Genomic DNA, 20,832 nt, shown 5'->3' with positions numbered 1-20,832 from the left:
TTCAGTGGTCGTCGTTTTTCAGCCTTTCTTACCTTGGCCATGTCTCTGAGTATTGCACACCTTGTGCTTTTGGGCACTCCAGTGATGTTGCAGCTCTGAAATATGGCCAAACTGGTGGCAAGTGGCATCTTGGCAGCTGCACACTTGACTTTTCTCAGTTCATGGGCAGTTATTTTGCGCCTTGGTTTTTCTAAAAGGTTCTTGCGACCCTGTTGACTATTTTGAATGAAACGCTTGATTGTTCGATGATCACGCTTCAGAAGCTTTGCAATTTTAAGAGTGCTGCATCCCTCTGCAAGATATCTCACTATTTTTGACTTTTCTGAGCCTGTCAAGTCCTTCTTTTGACCCATTTTGCCAAAGGAAAGGAAGTTGACTAATAATTCTGCACACCTGATATAGGGTGTTGATGTCATTAGACCACACACCTTCTCATTACAGAGATGCACATCACCTAATATGCTTAATTGGTAGTAGGCTTTCAAGCCTATACAGCTTGGAGTAAGACAACATGCATAAAGAGGATGATGTGGTCAAAATACTCATTTGCCTAATAATTCTGCACTCCCTGTATATATATGTATATGTGTGTCTGTGGGAGAAGGTCATGTGAGCATGTATCCAACAAGGGATAATACGAAATGATCCATGCAGCAGGAAAGTGATAATTCTTAAGTCATAAAGTGTCTCCAAACAAGTGAGCAGCAAAACCAGGGCTGGCCTGCAGCGTCCGTGATCTCCACTATAAGTTGCTGGGTGAAATCGCTTTGGAGTGCATGACCAAAAGAAATAAAGGAAACTATCTAAATGTCCTCCGTATGTTTATTTGAATAAAAGGAGGGGGACATATAAAAGGTAAACGCTGATGTTTCACCGGGAGAAAACATGGTTGACCAGGATGAAACGCCGAGTATGGGAGGAGGAGCTTATGCACAGACATCACCCGCTGCCATCTCTCCGCTGGATTGTTATATTCAGCTTCCCCACTTGTTTGATACTTTTGTTTTATCCCTGTGCTACCATCAGCCTTTACCTTTTATATGTCCCCCTCCATTTATGTGTTTTTTTCCCACACAAATAGAGCTTTCTTTTGGTGGATATTTGTTGCACTATAAATAAATAAACAGACAGTTTTGAATAAAAATAGGAAAAACAATCAGAGCAAACAACCAATGCGAATAAACGAAATAAAGGAAATAAATGAAATAAATGAAATGCTAGCTGAACACAAATAGGTAATCACAAAAGCAACGCAGTGCCGACGTGAAAAAATTGGCCTGGTCAGGAAGTGGATAAAACCTTCTGGAGCTAAAGTGGTTAACAGACCAAAAGGGAGCCAACAAGAAAGTTTTTTGTTAAGCCTAGTATACATTGCTATATATATATTTTCCATTCAACCCAACAGACAGATCGGTGTACCAACGTAAGGGATGTTGGTGCAGCAATCTCCCCCACTGTGTCTTTGTAGTCTGACTCTGCCAGAACACATGGATCAGTGCTTGCAGCCATTGGCTGCAAGCACTGATCTCATGGTGGTTTTCTCTACACATAAATTTCCTGCCCTTGTGGCATTTTATGTGTTAAATGAACCTTGTTGTTCTGCCAGATAGAATCTGTTTATGAACATATATAATCCCTCACAACTACCATAATTTTTTGACTTGTCAACATATGGACAGATAGAACAGTCTCCGAGAAAATAATATTTGCTTAACCACATCTCATTTCCTAGACTATATTCTGATATTACTAAATGATCTTTTAAATTCTTTGTCCATTGTACTGTCACTAAAGGCCTTGGTCTAACAGTGTTTGCCACCTGTGGATTGGCCAATAGAATATGCCAATGTTGTTAAAGTGATCTTTGTCTATATCTCAGTGTGAGCCATAAGGTGTGATTATCTGAATGAAAGATGTATCCTTCGACTTCTCGTATTATAATTTCTCTTTTGGAACAAGCTCGCCTCTATTCTCTTTGACTGCTTTAGGCCTACTAGCTCTAAGCAGTCTGTGGGGGTAACCCCTTTGTCTGAATCTGTTCAGACTTAGAAATTCATCAGAACAACTCCAACAGATTCTTAGAAACTGACCTTGGGGGGGATAACCCGTATAGTTGCCGGAGTATGACGGTTGGCTGTGTGGAATGTTTTTCTCGCAGTAAGCTTTGAGGTCATTCCAATCCCTTTTCAGCTTAAGAAATATAATTAAATAATAGTTAAAGCAAAAAGTGAAGTTAATGTTCCTAGAGTTGGAATTTAATTTACACAAAGTCATCCAACTCCTCCTGGGTACCCCTCCACGCAATCAGCACATCAATATAACACAGCCAAGAGAGGTGACATGATCCCTACAAAACCACATTACATACACAACCTGCTTCTCTCACCAGCCAAGGTAAATGCAGGCATAGGACAAGGTACATGTTGCCCCCGCTGAGGTTCCTGAGCATATTTCTGTCCAAATGCAGAAAAGTTTTGACACAAAATCACTTCTATAATTTCCAGAATAATGACATTAACCACTTTTAGAGCTATTGTCTGTACATGTATGACATGGCCTGTAGACTAACCTGTTGTGGGATCAATGTATACAGAGATTCCATGTGGATTCCAACCAATTATGAGCCCTCATCCACCATAAATCCATCTAGATGCCGTAGCATATTAACATCCACCAGCTTTCCAACCCACTCTGTCGGGCTGCCAATTGCAGGGAAAATTGGGCTACTAGGTGGTGCAGACAGGTTTTTTGGACGCTGTGCAAAAGGTAAAATACTGACTTATTATATTTGTTAACCCGCATATAGTGCTTTTCACCTCTTTTTAACCACTCCCTCCTGCCATATTTAGTCCAACCTCTTTAACAAAAGAAGGGGAATGGATTCCTACTGTTCTGTTCATAATTCTGTTTGTCCTTAAGCCATCTCCCTGCTTCAGCTTCAGAATGCTCAGTTGTCATGAGAACCACATTACTCCATTTGTTGCTGGGTCTGAACTTTACTCCTGTAAGGGATGTTACTTTAAAGCGGTAGTAAAGCCGCTGCTGTTTTTTTTTTTTCATACCTGAAAAGCAAAAGCCATAATGAGCTAGTATGCACCGCATACTAGCTCATTATGAAATGCTTACCTTGGAACAAGGTTAGGGGAACTTACCTGGTCCACGCCGAGGGAGATGTCAAATTGCCTTGGCGTGTCTTCCGGGTATCGCCGCTCCAGTGCTGTGATTGGCTGGAGAGGCGATGACGTCACTCCCGCGCATGCATCTGGCGGCTGCCGGGCCTTTAGCTGAAGATCCCCGCTGCGCATGCGCCGCTGCAGTCAGCGGCGCATTGCGAGGGGAATATCTCCTAAACCATACAGGTTTAGGAGATATTCTTTATACTTACAGGTAAGCCTTATTATAGGCTTACCTGTAAGTGAAAGTGGTAGTACAGAGTTTACTACCACTCTAAGGACTATTCTTTCCTCAACATTTCCTTTTTAACCTTTCCCCTTAAACCTAGACCAGTTCATTTGTTTAATATATGTTTCTATTAATTCCATAAATCATTGGACGTTTTTAATACATAAAGCTGGCGATACACTACTAGATTTTCAAACGTTTCTTCGTACATTTGATGACTTGACAAATGTTGTTTAAAAATACTTGAAAATGTTGTTTCTGTTTACCAAGCAATTTTGGGATGACTGGACGTTTCCCAACGAAAACCACATGTACTGTTAGAAATTCATTCAAGAGAAGTTTTTCATCCTGCTCCTTTGAAATTTCTAGTCATTGCAGTTAAAAACTAAGATCAATTTAACCCCACTAACAATAGTAAAAATCAAACAACATTCTTAACCACTTCCATACTGGGCACTTACGCCCCTTCCTGCCCAAGCCAATTTTCAGCTTTCAGCACTGTCGCATTTTGAATGACAATTGCGCGGTCGTGCTACACTGTACCCAAACAATTTTTTTATCATTTTGTTCCCACAAATAGAGCTTTCTTTTGGTGGTATTTGATCACCTCTGCGGTTTTTATTTTTTGCGCTATAAACAAAAGAAGAGTGACAATTTAAAAAAAAAACACTATTTTTTACTTTTTTATTTAATAAATATCACATTTTTTTTTAAAAAAAACGTTTTTTTTCCTCAGTTTAGGCCGATATGTATTCTTCTACATATTTTTGGTAAAAAAAATCGCAATGATCATATATTGATTGGTTTGCGCAAAAGTTATAGCGTTTACAAAATAGCTGATAGATTTATGGCATTTTTATTTTATAAATTTTTTTACTAGTATTGGCGGCGATTTGCGATTTTTTTTACTGTCACCGTGACATTGCGGCGAACACATCGGACACTTTTGACACGTTTTTGGCGCCATTCACATTTATACAGCGATTAATGCGATAAATATGCACTAATTACTGTATAAATGTGACTGGCATTCAAGGGGTTAACACTAGGGGGTGAGGGAGGGGTTAATATGTATACCTAAATTGTGTTCTAACTGTGGGGAAAGGGGGGTGACTGGGGGAGGTGACCGATGCTGTGTCCCTATGTACAAGGGACACAGATCGGTCTCCTCTCTCCCCTGACAGGACGTGGAGCTCTGTGTTTACACACAGAGCTCCACGTCTTGTCCCTGTAGCCGCCGATCCCGAGTGCCTGGCGGACATCGCGACCGCCAGGCACGCGCATCGGCATCTCGGGGACGCGCCGGGCGCGCGCGCGCTGCCGCCGGCGCGCTCGCGCGCCCCCCAGTGGCCGCAAGAATACAGGATGTCAAATGACGTCCTGTTGAATTTTCAGAGTAACCGTGGAGCCGTCATTTGACGATGGCCCGGTACTCTAGTGGTTAAAATAAAACATATTGAATGAAATTACACTAGTGTGTGGCCAGCTTAAGCAGAGGGATATACAGTGCTCACCATAAATGAGTACACCCCCTTTAAAAAGTAAGCTTTTAATCAATATCTTAATGAACAATTTCCAAAACTGAGTTTTATAGAAGATTTGATCCATTACATGAAAGTAAGATTAAAATTATAACTTAGATTACAAAAGCTTCAGTTTTACTCCAAATTAATTGATGCAAAAATGAATACACCCGACAACAAAAACGACTACATCTAGTATTTTGTATGACCCCCTTGATTGGCAAGAACAGCACCAAGTCTTCTAGACATGAATGAATGAACAAGTTGACAACATATTGCAACATCTGTCTTTTTTCATTCTTCAAGCACAACCTCTTTTAGAACCTGGATGCTGGATGGAGAGTGATGCTCAACTTGTCTCTTCCGAATTCCCCATAGGTGTTTGCTTGGATTCAGATCAGGAGACATACTTCTTCAGAAATGCAACAGTTGCCTTAGATGTGTGTTTTGCGTCATTGTCATGTTGGAAAGTGCACGAGGACCAAGAGCATGGAAAGAGTTGATGATAGCATCTTCTCTTTCAGTATAGAGCAGTACATCTGTGAATTTATGATACAATCAGTGAAATGCAGCTTCCCAACACCAGCAACACTCGTGTAGCCCCACAGAAGCACACTGCCACCACCATGTTTCACTGTAGGCACCATGCATTTTTATTTGTACTCCTCATCTTTGCGATGCCATACAGTTTTGAAGCCATCCGTTCCAAAAACATTTATTTTGGTCTCATCACTCCAGAGTACAGAGTCCCATTAGTCGTCTTTTTCAGCATGGGCCCTGGCAAGTTCTTGGTGGGCTTCTTTGTTCATGGGCTTTAGGAGACGTGGACGACATCTGTGTATGCCATTCACCTTTCTTGTGTAAAGAAATTATTTTCTTTCTCAGGCCTTGTGACATTTCTCTTCCACGTGGTGCCATTGCTGACAGCATGAACGGGGGAAGGGGTTTTATTTGTTAAGTAACTCCCTTTTATACACCTGTTTAATGAATAATTAGACTCACCTGTAGTTGAGTTCTTGTTGATTAGGATTTTGTTGTCTAAAATGTTATCTTTGCTTCTAAGGCTGGCCATACAGTATACAATTTTCTTAAACTTTTCTTTAGATTTCATGTAATATGAGGTCAAACCTAAGCACTTTTAATTTGTATGCAATTAGGCAGGCCCTTGTACTAAATAGTATAAGGTAAAGACAAGTGTATAATTTATGGTCAGCTTAAGACTTCATTGGGGTGTATTCATTTTTGCAACATGGTCTTGAGTAAATTTGTTTACCTTTAGTTTATTATATCGTTTCATGTCAACACTGAAGAAATTACACTTTGCTACAATGTAAAAGTAGTCAGTGTACAGCTTGTATATCAGTGTAAATTTTCTGTCCCCTCAAAATAACTCAACACACAGCCATTAATGTCTAAACCGCTGGCAACAAAAGTGAGTACAAAATGTCCAAATTGGGCCAAATTGGCGTCATGTAACTCTATAATGTTACAATGTCTCAGTTGTAAATGGGCAGCAGGTGTGTTAAATTTGGTGTTATCGCTCTCACTCTTTTACTGGTCACTGGGAGTTCAACATGGCACCTCATGGCAAAAAACTCCCTGAGGATCTGAAAAAAGAATTGTTGCTCTACATAAAGATCACCTAGGCTATAAGAGGATTGCCAAGACCCTAAAACTAAGCTGCAGCGCGGTGGCCAAGGCCATACAATGGTTTAACAGGACAGGTTCCACTCAGAACAGGCTTTGCCACGGTCGACCAAAGAAGTTGAGTGCACATGCCAAGGCGTCACATCCAGAGGTTGTCTTTGGGAATTGGATGTATGAGTACTGCCAGATTTGCTGCAGAGGTTGAAGGGGTGGGTGGTTAGCCTGTCAGCGCTCAGACCATACGCTGCACACTGCATCAAATTGGTCTTCATGGCTGTTGTCCCAGAAGAAAGCCTCTTCTAAAGATGATGCACAAGAAAGCCCGCAAACAGTTTGCTGAAGACAAGCAAAATAAGGACATGGATTACTGTGGTCTGGTAAACGTATTTGGTTCAGATGGTGTCAAGCGTGTGTGGTGGCAACCAGGGGAGGAGTACAAAGACAAGTGTGTCTTGCCTACAGTGAAGCATAGTGGTGGGACTGTCATGGTCTGGGGCTGCATGAGTGCAGCCGACACTGGGGAGCTACAGTTCATTGAGGGAATCATGAATGCCAACATGTACTGTGACATACTGAAGCCGAGCATGATCCCCTTCCTTTGGAGACTGGGCTGCAGGGCAGTATTCCAGCATGATAAAGACCCCAAACACACCTCCAAGTAAACCACTGCCTTGCTAAAGAAGCTGAGGGTAAAGGTGATGGCCTGGCCAAGCATGTCTCCAGACCTAAACCCTTTGAGAATCTGTGGGGGAACCTCAAATGGAAGGTGGAGAAGCACAAGGTCTCTAACATCCACCAGCTCCATGATGTCATCAGTGAAAGAGGACTCCAGTGGCAACCTGTGAAGCTCTGGTGAACTCCATGCCCAAGAGGGTTAAGGCAGTGCTGTAAAATAATGGTGGCCACACAAAATATTGACACTTTGGGCCAAATTTGGACATTTTCACTCATGATCGGAAATTCCGACAAGAAAACCGTGGATTTTTTCTGACGGAATGTTGGCTCAAACTTGCATACACACGGTCACACAAATCTTGCAGTTCACAATTTGCAATATTAATATCCACAATCCATGGAGCAAGGAGGAGTTAAAGGTTTCTAGCGTGGCTCAAAAATGCTGTAAGTTGATTATAGTGTAAACACAGTACCTTGAGATGACTTGCGTATGAAGGCCAGCGTGTGGAGGGCCCTCCAACATGAAGGATGCAAAACCGGGACTGTGGCTTAGGTGGGACAGGGAGAACTCACAACCTCCGTCCCTCCAGATGGGTGATGTCACACCCCTGTGACGCCGGCTGGCGTCTAAGGATTCGAGCAGTGTTGATGCGCTGCTGCTCTCTGGTGGAGATGTATAGAAATCTCCACTCAATGAGATGAATCCTTGATACACTGACCAGCTTGTAAACAGGACAATTTGGCTGCTGTAAAATTCCTCGTCAAGCGGATCTTGGTGAAAGATCAAAATTATATTAAAAGGGGTTGCCTTGACAACGCGTTTCGAGATCTATGTGCTTTTTCAAAGACTTTCACTCTCATTGAGTGGACATTTCTATACATCTCCACCAGAGAGCAGCAGTGCATCAACCCTCACAGTGGAGGAACGTGTCTAACGGCACACTCGGTCCACAGCGCTTCTCGAATCCTTAGACGCCAGCCGGCGTCGCAGGGGTGTGACATCATCCATCTGGAGGGACGGAGGTTGTGAGTTCTCCCTGTCCCAGCTGAGCCACAGTCCCAGTTTTGCGTCCTTCATGTTTGAGGGCCCTCCACACGTCTGCCTGCACGGAAGTCATCTCAATGTACTGTGTTTACACTATAATCAACTTACAGGATTTTTGAGCAACACTAGAAACTTTTAACCCCTCCTTCCTCCATGGATCGTGGATATTAATATTGCAAATTGTGAACTGCAAGTTGTGACTAATACAATTTATTATATTTATTTTCTCATCTTCGTCTATTTTTGGATTGGATTTATTATATTAAAATTGTGACCAATAAAATGGACAACGTTCTTCACTTTTGCTAAAGAGCCTACATGCATTATTGTGTCTCATGATCGCTGGTTTTAGTGTTTGATTGGTGTATATTTGGTACTTCCGGGTACAAATTTATCCTGCTGCTCTGGACTCGCATCCTCTTTTGGATTGTTGCACCTCCTGACAATTTTACGAATCTATTACTTTCCACCAATTTTAGCGCTGGTGTTTCTTGCTGTTTTTTTTTTTAGCAATATATATATATATGTTATCCAGTTAGGGTTTAAATGTACTTTAAAGTGGAGGTTCACCCGATTTTACAAGTTAGCCTTAAACACAAGGGCTGACTGGATGTTATAACAGTTCGCTGTCCAAAATCATTAAAAATGCTTCCATACCTTATTTCTGTCATCTTCACCAGGCACTTCCTGGTTTGAGTCCTGCGGGAGTGGGCGTGTCGCTTCGGCTGCGATAGCCGCAATGATTCCTGGGAGCACAGCGTGACGCTGCCCAGTAGATCATTCTCTATAACCCAGCACACGTAGTCTTACGTGCTTTTCTGAACGTCACATGACTCTTCCAGCCGGTCATGTGACGAGGGCGGATACAATTCTGCCATTTCAAGTCACCGTATCCTGGAAGCAAATCCAGGAGGACTTCAGAGTGCCCACAATTAAGATGGAAACGTCCATCTATCTTTTTTATAAAATATCCTTTCCTGGACAATGACGATCCTGGTGGCTAGAAGAATGGCTCACGAGGGTAGCATATTGAGTAAGGTAAGAGCCCAAGAACAAAAAAAAAAAACACATTCCCGCAGAACCCCCCCCCCCCCTTAAGTAGGATTTAAAGCAGATGTGACTGTTTCTATTCATTTTTTGGTTTAACTGAGCTGTCATTTAGACTCATTGGAAGTTTATGCAAGCACGCATTGGCACTCATAAAATGCTTTGAATTGTGTTCTGTGCACTACGATGTCCAAACATGCGTTAACCCCGAATTGTCTGCAAGGCAGTTCTGTTCTTCCATAAAAAATGAATAGAGGCTTTCACCAATTTAAATCCCATTTAATTAAGGGTCAGAGCAATGACTTGCATCTAAAGACTTTGATCACTGCTCGGTGTGAGTGAAGCCTTGGTGAATAATAAAGGATTTCCTTCTCTGTCTAATGTGCCTTTTTTATTGTTTAAGGATTAATGGGCAAATAAAAGATAAATAACCGCAACAATGTTAGGAAGTGAACTTCACAAGTGCTAATCTTGAATGTTAATGTGGTTATTTAGCTTGTTTTAAAGAAAGCATTTTGTTTTATCACCAATTTTAATATGAGACATTGAGTACATTTTTTCATTCTGATTTACTAGCTGTGTTTTATCCTATTTCAGTGTGGTTGGGCATCTTTCCTGTACCATCACAACAGAGAGAATGGGAGCGCTTTAATAAAGCCAAGGGCAGGATTATCCGATCAAGATTATTTCAACAATAGGCAGTTGCTATCTTCCACAGCAGTGATTACCTTAAGTAATTGGATTACAATTCAGGGTCATCTTTCCTCTAGAAAGCATTTAGGCTCAGCAGTGAATTGCTGTGGCTGGTAATCTAAACTAACAGGCATGTGGGGATCAAGATGAAGTTTGCTTAAAGGCACATCCTTTTTCATTCAGCAACTATGGTTTTCTTAAGAGATTTCTTTTTTTCTTTTCTTTTTTTACAGATCTGGTAATTATTAAAACTTTAGCAGGGGTTATGAATTAAAATTCATGGAGGTCTAGTCAGTAAAATTTTCTTCCACCAGAGGTTCGAATCACATGTTTGATTCTTAATGGCATCTCCACGCATCGGTAAACACAGCGTGTTTTTGTGTAAGCACCAAACCATGTTGTGCCTTGGCACTGTGTGGCACAATTTAAAAAAGGGTCATGGACATTTTTTTCTGTGTTTCTGCATGTAAGCCAGCCAATTGAAATGAATGGGTTGCCTACACACAAAACGTAGGTTGCAATACTGTAAACCTAGCTTCAGATGTTTTACATCACAATCCCATTTTAGCATCCATGTTCTTGGTCCCCCCTGCACATTACAGCCCCCTTCACATCAATATACCCCTTTAAATCACAATGCCCTCCTTCATATCACATCCCCACAGTGCTGTCCTCAACCCCTCCTTACATCATCCCCTTCCTTCATAGCAGTCCTCAACACCCCTTCACATTCAAGCCCTCAGCCCCCCACATGCCATTCATATCACTGACCTTCCTCCTTCACATTCCTGTCCACAACCCCCCTTCATTTTGCCCCCTTTTACAAGCCTGTCTTCAATGCCCCTTCGTATCACTTAATTTCTCATTCCTGTCAGTTCCCCTTCATATTACTGTCCTCAGCACCCCCTTCAAAGCGCCTACCTTGTGCATTCTAGCCCTCACCCCCCCTTCACATTTCTGTCCTTGGGCCCCCTTCTTATCACCCCTCATGTGTACATTTCAGTCCTCTGTCCCCTTTAATTCTCCCCACCCTGACATGCCTGTCCTCTGCCCTCTATATATCACCTCACCTTCACATTCCTGTCCTAGCCCCCCGACACACACCTTCACATTTCTGTTCTCAGCCCCTCTTTACATCACTGTCTTCAGCTCAACCTTCATATCACCCACCTACACCTTACATTCCTGTCCTTGGCACCCCTCCATATTGCTGTCCTTCCCTTTTTTATCACCCTCCCTCCCTTCAGAGTCCTGTCCTTGGCTCCCGTTAACATCAACCCTGGCTTCCTCTATATCCTTCAAAGCAGTGACCTAGCTCTCTGCCCTGTCCTACCTAACACTTTTAAGCATTAGCAACACCGCATCACCTACTCTAGGATTGTCTTGCTTCATTATTACAGCTTGATGGGTGCTCAGGGAATGTTGGTGTAGTGGTGTGTAAAATGTTGCATGTAGCACCAGTCTTTAAGCCCGGGTTCACAGTAGCACGATCTTGGAGATCGCATTTGATTCGCACCGTACTGCAGGTGCTGATTACATGCGATCTCTGAGCAATGCGAGTTCAGCCATACAGTTGTATGGCTGAACTTGCATTGGATTCTTACAGAATAAAATGCAGGGACTTGTTTTTCCCTGCACTAGAATCGGATTGCATGTGTGTTCTCACCTATGTGATGCGATTTCTGCGCGTGTTCACAGTTCACACTGCGATCTGTGAACTAAAACTGGGGGTGTCATTAACTTTGTTAATGACACCCGAAGAGGTTCGCACAACACCGTGTGAACTGCCTGCGGGAGAGGAGCGATGCCAGAAATGGCGCTGGAATCGCGCTGGCTCCCGCATCACATCAGTGTGAACCCCAGGGTCAGTCTCTTGTATCATTTCAACAGTCTCGTGCAATTTCCTGTAAATTAGAAGCAGCTTTTTGGCATATACTGTATATGCGGCATGTATTTCTTACATAAGCCTCTTGTACTGCGGCATCTATCTGTTATAGCAGGCTGCTATAACATGACAGTTTTGTTGCAACATGCCATTCTCTCATAATATGGTTTCAGGACTTGAGAAAATTGCAGATCGAAAGTCATTGTGTTACAGGAGCAAGTTTGAAAAAAAAAAAAACATGGTTGCTATTATTGTCAATTACAGGACATTGGCAGGTTTGATGCTGATCTAAAGTAACAGAGCCACTCTAATGTGCATCCTGCATTTAAAGTAATTCTGTCTCTTACCTGTAACGAGAGACAGACCACTGTTATTGTGTAAAAAATGTAGCATTTTTATACTTTATTTTAAGTAAAAATGTCTGAGTTTGCATCCTGTATATATATTTTTTCTTTTTACACAAATGGTTAAATATATATTTTCCGGCTAGGCTGATGTCCATGCGTCAGCACATTATTTGTCTGTGCTACGCTGATCACCGTGGCAACACGGGTTATTTCCTTGTTCAATAGGTGAAGATACTGACTACAGAGGCAATATCTAGTGTAGACGCCAAGGCTGGTAATTTAGAAATTGGACTGTGCCTTTTTCATCAGATTTTTTTTTTCTTTGATTATACATTTTCTTTTCTCATCTGTATTCTATAAATTTGCTTCCGATATGAAGATTATAGAATGCTGTAAAGATTGACACATTCATTATAAAATGTATTAATATAACATATTAGCACTAATGCAACTTTTCTTTTACATAAGAACTGACTTATGACTGGGGGGGCTTTAATTTCTCTTTCTCTTTATATTCAAACTTTCACCAGGACAAGGTTGGAATGTAAAAACTGGTTATCAGGCAGTTCAATTGGCCATTATTTTAGGCCAGTTAAATATGGTACATAGCATATATCAAGCATAACTAGAATAGTAACAGTAGAAAGGGCAATAGCATAACAATAAAATGGATTCCTTTGATGGAGACGAACACAAGATGCAGTGCTGAAAAGTAATATTTTAATCAATATCTCAATGAACACAAGAACAATTTCCGAAACAGAGTTTTATGGAACATGTGTTTAGTTCCATTACATGCAAGTAAGATTACAAATATAACTTGGATTACAAAATCTTCAGTTTTACTCCAAAATAGTTAATGCAAAAATGAATACACCTTACAACAAAACCTACTACATCTAGTATTTTGTATTACCTCCATGATTTGTAAGGACAACACCAAGTCTTCTAGGCATGGAATGAACAAGATGGCGACATATTGCAACAGCTTTTGTTTTCCATTCTTTAATGGTGTGCTGTAGAGCAGAGGTCTCCAAACTGCGGCCCGAGGGCCAGATGTAGCCCGTTGCTAGCCTTTATCTGGCCCTTGGGGCACTATTCTTCCAAATTATATGAGGCACTTTTCCTCCCATTGACACAAACAATGGGGCACTATTCTTCCACTGATATCAATAAGGGGGCACCATACCTCCTAATGACCACCAACCATATTTACCCTCACTGATGCTGGGACCAAGACATTTTCTACCCCCAATGGCCATAATCCGGCCCTATAAAGTCTGAAGGACAAAAAACTGGCCCTTTGTTGGAAAAGTTTTGAGACCCCTACTGTAGAGGAACATCACTTTCAGTTTGTGACTCTACCCTTCAGGCTTGCTACAGCCCCCCAGGTGTTCACAAAGGTCCTAGCACCAGTACTGGGTCTTTTAAGGGCCTAAGGGATTCTGGTGCTTGGGTATCTGGATGACTTCCTGCTCAAAGATCACTTGCTACAAGCTCTGGAACAGAGCATAACATGTACAGTGCGGTATTTGGAAAGCTTAGGCTGGATCATAAATACCGAAAAGTCAAACTTGAGACCAGCTCAAAGTCTAAAGTATCTAGGTCTGATCCTAGATACAGTCTAGGCAAGAATATTCTTGCCACCCACAAGGATCTGTGCCCTGAAGACTGAGGTGCTTCACATAAGAGACAACATATTTTATGTCCCTTTTTGTATGCTTTCCTTTTTTTTTTTTCGATCAATGCAGATATCCATTCTGGACTATACATTGATAATTCAGATTCACATGTCGTAATGGGTAATGATTGATAGGGCACTGGCACATACCAAGAGCTAGTTCTACACCTGCTTTGCTTTTCTGAGTGTTTTGTTAGTTAGCACTTTAGTTACTTTGAGGGAAAAGAATGAAACCTACTTTACTACTTGTTTGAGATTAAGAAGAGTTGTAGAAAATGGCAAACGCTTGTAAACCAGATTGTTAAGGAATATGTGAAATCCATGCCAAGCCTGGGAAAGGAATAATCTAAATGAGCTTCAGCTTGTGCAAATCAAGACTCATGCGTGCTATAAAAAAAACCCCTCTAACCAGAGACTTGCTTGGTAATGTTACATAAGTGAATCTTCTATTAAGGGAAACAATTAGTCAAGATAAACTGAACATCTAAAGGATCCTGCTTCCACTGAAAAGTGCAACACAAAAACAGTTTTTGGCAATGTTAGTTTGGTAATTTTTTTTTTTTTTTTTTCTTGTGGACAATGGTGATCATGACAGCTAAATGCCAGACAAACCACTAAATAAACAGATAAAATAGATATAAGGGAGAAATTTTACTTGTCAAAAGATTTTTTCCATTCAGTTCTGGGCATTACATAGCCCCTAACACAGCACAACCAAGTGGATGACACCACTTACAGTCAAAGTGATAGTAATGGTTCATGCTTTTTTTTTTTTTTTAATAACAAATATGTTATACCTTTATGCTCCTGTGTGATGTTTTTTTCACAGATCAGCCTCGGTCCTCCTATTCTTGGGTCCCCAGCTGGAAATCCTGGTCGCTCCCTTGTTAAATGCCCCATAGCAAGTGACTTGCTCCTGAGCCACCATGTCCATAAGACACACATCGTTGTTCTGCTCTGTCCCCACTCCCTCCTCACTGGCTGTGATTGACAGCAGCAGAAGCCAATGGCTCCTACTGCTGTGTCTCAGCCAATAAGGGTGCAGAGACCTGGGAGAGCCTCTGATCTCGTGCACATCGCTGAATCAAGATCGGCGTCATCAAAGTATTGGGGGGGCTGTGGGGGAGGTGCACACAAAAGGTTTTTTACCTTTTTTACCTTTGCGATGTTAGTATGGTGATCTTCCCAAATTTGCTATTTTGTTCTGACGGGGACTGATCCCCTGACAGGACACACTGATCAGTTCTGGCAGCTATTGACATGAAGACTGGCTTCTGTCATACAGAGAGCTGTACACATGGACTGAAACTTGGCCGGTTCCTGATGAACTAACCATTTTTCAGACAGTTTGTACCTGGTATTAAGGAATATAATGGTGTTCTCTCTCCACCCCTAGCCTGAATGGTGCAAGGGCTGTAGTAGATACATGCGATCATCACACTATACATGATTATATTCTTGCCCTGTCACTGTACAGTAGACTATGATGCCGCGTACACACGACCATTTTTCATGACGAGAAAATGTAATTTTTTTAATTGGTCATTTAAAAACGACCGTGTATAGGTTCCAGAGTATTTTTCTTGTGAAAAATGGCCATTAAAAATTTAGAACATGCTCTAATTTTTCTCGTTGTTTTTCACGAAAAACGGTCGTGTGTAGGCTTTAACGACAGGAAAAAACACGCATGCTCAGAAGCAAGTTATGAGATGGGAGCACTCGTTCTGGTAAAACTAGCATGTGTAATGGAGATAGCACATTCGTCACGCTATAACAGACTGAAAAGCGCGAACCGTCTCTCACCAAACTTTTACTGACACGAAATTAGCAAAAGCAGCCCAAAGGGTGGCGCCATCCGAATGGAACTTCCCCTTTTATAGTGCTGTCGTACGTGTTGTATGTCACCGCGCTTTGCTTGAGTATTTTTTTTTTCACGATCGTGTGTATGCAAGGCAGGCTTGACAAAAATCACGTAGAGAAAAACATTGTTTTTTCCATGACATTAAAAACGGTCGTGTGTACGTGGCATAAGAGGCAGACACCAAGTAAATTTCAGACACCCAAACCAATTGCTTTAAAAAAAGTACAATTTGCCCCAACACCTTCCCCCTTGGAGCTTCTGAGGTTGCCTCCTTTAGACCTATTTAATTGAACTGTCCAAACGTGAACATTTTCTAGATTAGTGTCTGTCAAATGATCTACACGGTCTTAGGCAGGCCATAGGCAGGTCTTTCAAACTCATCACACACATTTTTACAGCAGCAAAAATTGTAATCATCCATGCATGGAAAGCCCAGACCATTCCCCTTGTTGGGGGGGGTTCTCTCTATTCTTGCTCTCATCTGGGGGTGGAACTACTTTAGCTGTTACAGCATAGTTTGAATATTTGACAAGTCATTTTGTACAAAGTCAAGTTCCCCACATTCTGTGCTAGGACTGATCATACTTGGTATGTATTTATTTTTCTGGAATCAAAAATGTATTTTGAAAAACCAATAAATAGAATAATAAATTCCAATAAAAAATTATGATTTAATAATGGACACATAGCATTTATTTATGTGGTTATATCTGCCTGCAGTTCAGCATTGTTGTTTAGTGTCATTAAACCCAGTGTTTTTCTTCATGTCTTTCATACAATTGCTGAATTAAAAATGTTTTTTTTTTGGTGTTCAAAAGAGTAGTCAGTTTTTCTACCGGGTGCAGAATAATTTCCCTTTTTTCAGGCTCATTTTTTCCTAGTGATGTGTCAAGTCCCAATATAGCAAAGTAACATCAGTGGTGCTGGTATTAATACAGGAAGCTCTTTGTGGATGCAGTTTCACACCGGATTCCCACCCAGATCTAAAAGAATTGCATAAAGTATACCAAGATATAAGTGCAAATACACATACTTGTATTTGGATGATATTTGCCTACAGTTGCCCTTTTCAATTTACATTTATAATTGGAGCATTTGATAACCAGGGTTAAAGTATGCAATATGTAATTATAGATGCATCTGTACATTCTGTTTTGTCCTAGTTCCCTGCAAAATCCTGAAAATACCTGTTGAGCTTGCCAGTCAAGTAAACCAAAGCACCAGTAGTGTGGCAATAATGCTGCACTGCTCCTGAATATACTGTATATAGTAGACATGTGCAGAACAAAACAGTTTTGTTTTGGATAGATTCGTTATGTTATACCTTTGTTTTGTTGACTCATTTTGGAATTGGTTTAGTTCATTAATTCTCTAAAGAATTCTTCAAATTTCGGAACCCCACACCAAAGTAAAAAAAAAAACTGTGTGCCCCCCCCCCCCCAAATCTACCAGACAGTTATCCGAGCATGTGCTCGCTCCTGTGTCCCCCCCCCCCCTGTACCATGCCAGACCACATGCCCTCAAAATGGGGGGGTGCTTTGGGGAAGGGGGGGGTCTGCCAGATCCCCCCACCCCAGTGTGGAATGAGCATGGGGTATATAGTACTCCTACCCATTCACCTAAAAAGTGAATAAAGACACAAGTTTTTGAATTCCTTTCTTTTAAAAAATATATATATTTTTATTTTTTAAGAAAGGAATTGTCAATTGATATTAATCTCTGAATAACCAAAAATGTGTCTGAATTTGCATTCGGACTGAAATAAAATTCCATATTTCTAATGCCGAGAGACAATTCGATTTTTTTAATATAATATTTATTGAAATTTTGAAAATACAGAAACATTATGCAATGAATTACATAAGATTCAAAGAACAAATAATAATCAACAACAAATAAATTAAGCTGTTGTTTCTGTGGTTAGAACGTTATAGCCTTCCAATTACATTTTAAGTTGGGGCAAAACAATGCAAAATACAAAGAAATAGAGATAACCAGGGGGGTATTGCATTCACTATAATATTAATGGGTACAGAACTACATGACATACTGTGATATTACGCTCACTAGGGAATATTTAAAGGGAAAGTGTCAAGTGTGCTGGCCAACTACTGTAAGTACAGTGGCTTGCGAAAGTATTCGGCCCCCTCGAACTTTGCGACCTTTTGCCACATTTGAAGAATTAACAAGTGGGACACAATCATGAAGTGGAATGAAATTTATTGGATATTTCAAACTTTTTTAACAAATAAAAAACTGAAAAATTGGGCGTGCAAAATTATTCAGCCCCTTTACTTTCAGTGCAGCAAACTCTCTCCAGAAGTTCAGTGAGGATCTCTGAATGATCCAATGTTGACCTAAATGACTAATAATGATAAATAGAATCCACCTGTGTGTAATCAAGTCTCCGTATAAATGCACCTGCACTGTGATAGTCTCAGAGGTCCGTTTAAAGCGCAGAGAGCATCATGAAAAACAAGGAACACACCAGGCAGGTTTGAGATACTGTTGTGGAGAAGTTTAAAGCCGGATTTGGATTCAAAAAGATTTCCCAAGCTTTAAACTTTCCAAGGAGCACTGTGCAAGCGATAATATTGAAATAGGAGTATCAGACCACTGCAAATCTACGAAGACCTGGCCGTCCCTCTAAACTTTCAGCTCATACAAGGAGAAGACTGATCAGAGATGCAGCTAAGAGGCCCATGATCACTCTGGATGAACTGCAGAGATCTACAGTTGAGGTGGGAGACTCTGTCCATAGGACAACAATCAGTCCTATACTGCACAAATCTGGCCTTTATGGAAGAATGGCAAGAAGAAAGACATTTCTTAAAGATATCCATAAAAAGTGTCGTTTAAAGTTTGCCACAAGCCACCTGGGAGACACACCAAACATGTGGAAGAAGGTGCTCTGGTCAGATGAAACCAAAATCGAACTTTTTGGCAACAATGCAAAACGTTATGTTTGGCGTAAAAGCAACACAGCTTATCACCCTGAACACACCATCCCCACTGTCAAACATGGTGCTTTTCTTCAGCAGGGACAGGGAAGTTGGTTAAAATTGATGGGAAGATGGATGGAGCCAAATACAGGACCATTCTGGAAGAAAACCTGATGGAGTCTGCAAAAGACCTGAGACTGGGACGGAGATTTGTCTTCCAACAAGACAATGATCCAAAACATAAAGCGAAATCTACAATGGAATGGTTTACAAATAAACATATCCAGGTGTTAGAATGGCCAAGTCAAAGTCCAGACCTGAATCCAATCGAGAATCTGTGGAAAGAACTGAAAACTGCTGTTCACAAACGCTCTCCATCCAACCTCACTGAGCTCGAGCTGTTTTGCAAGGAGGAATGGGCAAAAATGTCAGTCTCTCGATGTGCAAAACTGATAGAGACCTACCCCAAGCGACTTACAGCTGTAATCGCAGCAAAAGGTGGCGCTACAAAGTATTAACTTAAGGGGGCTGAATAATTTTGCACGCCCAATTTTTCAGTTTATTTGTTAAAAAAGTTTAAAATATACAATAAATTTAGTTCCACTTCATGATTGTGTCCCACTTGTTGATTCTTAAAAAAAAAAAAATTGTTTTATATCTTTGTTTGAAGCCTTTCGCAAGGCACTGTATTATGAAATTTGAGGAGCTATTTAGAGATGCTAGGAGTTTTTCATGTGAGTTGAGCATCAGATAAATTTGGGACCAGTTCATGTCACTATTTCTCCTAACGCCTTCCAGGACGGCACACCAGAGAGATGAGGGCTCCTCCCCACAGGAAACACAATCAATTGACAGTTTGTTATAAGTCCCCACCCATCCCCTTGCTCCTCTGATGAATGGAGGGGGGCAGGTGAACTGAAGGGGAACCACCCCTCCTTGAAGGTGCAGGAACACACCAAACGCCCTACTTGGGTACATACCTGCCCAGTCATTTGAGTCCAGGGAATAAGCTTGCCATAATCTAGTATCCTTGAGTGGGTTGACTTCCTTGTTTCACCATGACTATGGCGGACAAGAAGGGGACCCACAAGGATTGTCCGTCAGGAGACCTTTTTTTCTAAACCATTCTCCTGAACAGACTACTGGCTTGAAACCAGATGTTTTTTCTTGGTCGATCAGAGTAGTTCCTTGTGCCACAGAACAAATCTCTGATTAAACTTTTTGATGGTCCTATGCAGCAATTGCAGACATTATTTGGCTAGAATATTGGCACAGCCAATCCTTCTATCTTAAAAAATTCACAGGCTCTCAGATTTTTCTTTGAGAGCACATGCCACCTAGGTCCTGCATCCGAAAAGGAGACAGGGACATAGGTGGAGCGGACCTGCAGGTCAATTACATGATCCAGCTAGGATACCATCATCACACACTAGGTAGTGGAGGTGGTGAAACAAAGTCAGACTCTGACATTTAGCAGAAAGACCTTGCAGGCAAGGGTCCCACCCTAAAGTAGGCCTGAGTTTCTTTAATATCCTCTCTGGTGTGCCGTCCTGGAAGGCGTTAGGAGAAAACTTACGTTAGATCTACCGGTAACGGTATTTCTACGAGCCTTCCAGGACGGCAGGCCTACTACCCGCCCTATGTGGAGGGGGAAAAATAAGCTATACGCTAGGTAGTAAGTACCGATACGGAGCAATGTCCCTTGTGAACCAGTTCAGGATTACTTTAATACATACTGAGGAGCAAGGGGATGGGTGGGGACTTATAACAAACTGTCAATTGATTGTGTTTCCTGTGGGGAGGAGCCCTCATCTCTCTGGTGTGCCGTCCTGGAAGGCTCGTAGAAATACCGTTACCGGTGGATCTAACGTAAGTTTTTCTTGTGATAAGCAGTCTAGATGCAAAAAGGATATGCATAACTATGGTTTTGAGGTTCTGTGGGAACTTCTCTATTCCAATGCTAAGCATGGCTAGGGCTGAAGTTTGGAAAGTCAAAGAGAGTTGGGATCATGATCGTCGGAGCTCGTAAAGGTATAGAAGTTAATGGAGAGTGGTCATTTTAAATGCTGCCACTCTGCCTGGCC

General features: G+C 41.4%; 1 protein-coding gene across 4 annotated transcripts in view; it reads left to right on the top strand.

Annotated features, from left to right (window-relative positions):
• ARHGAP26 (Rho GTPase activating protein 26) overlaps nt 1–20,832 on the top strand; it is a 644,209-nt gene that overhangs the window by 328,493 nt on the left and 294,884 nt on the right. The gene's annotated exons all lie outside the window — the stretch shown is intronic.

Source organism: Rana temporaria, chromosome 3 (genome assembly GCF_905171775.1).
Source record: "Rana temporaria chromosome 3, aRanTem1.1, whole genome shotgun sequence".
Classification (NCBI taxonomy): Eukaryota; Metazoa; Chordata; class Amphibia; order Anura; family Ranidae; genus Rana; species Rana temporaria.
The sequence above is the reverse complement of the archived record's forward strand: the minus strand, read 5'-3'. Positions and strand labels throughout refer to the sequence as shown.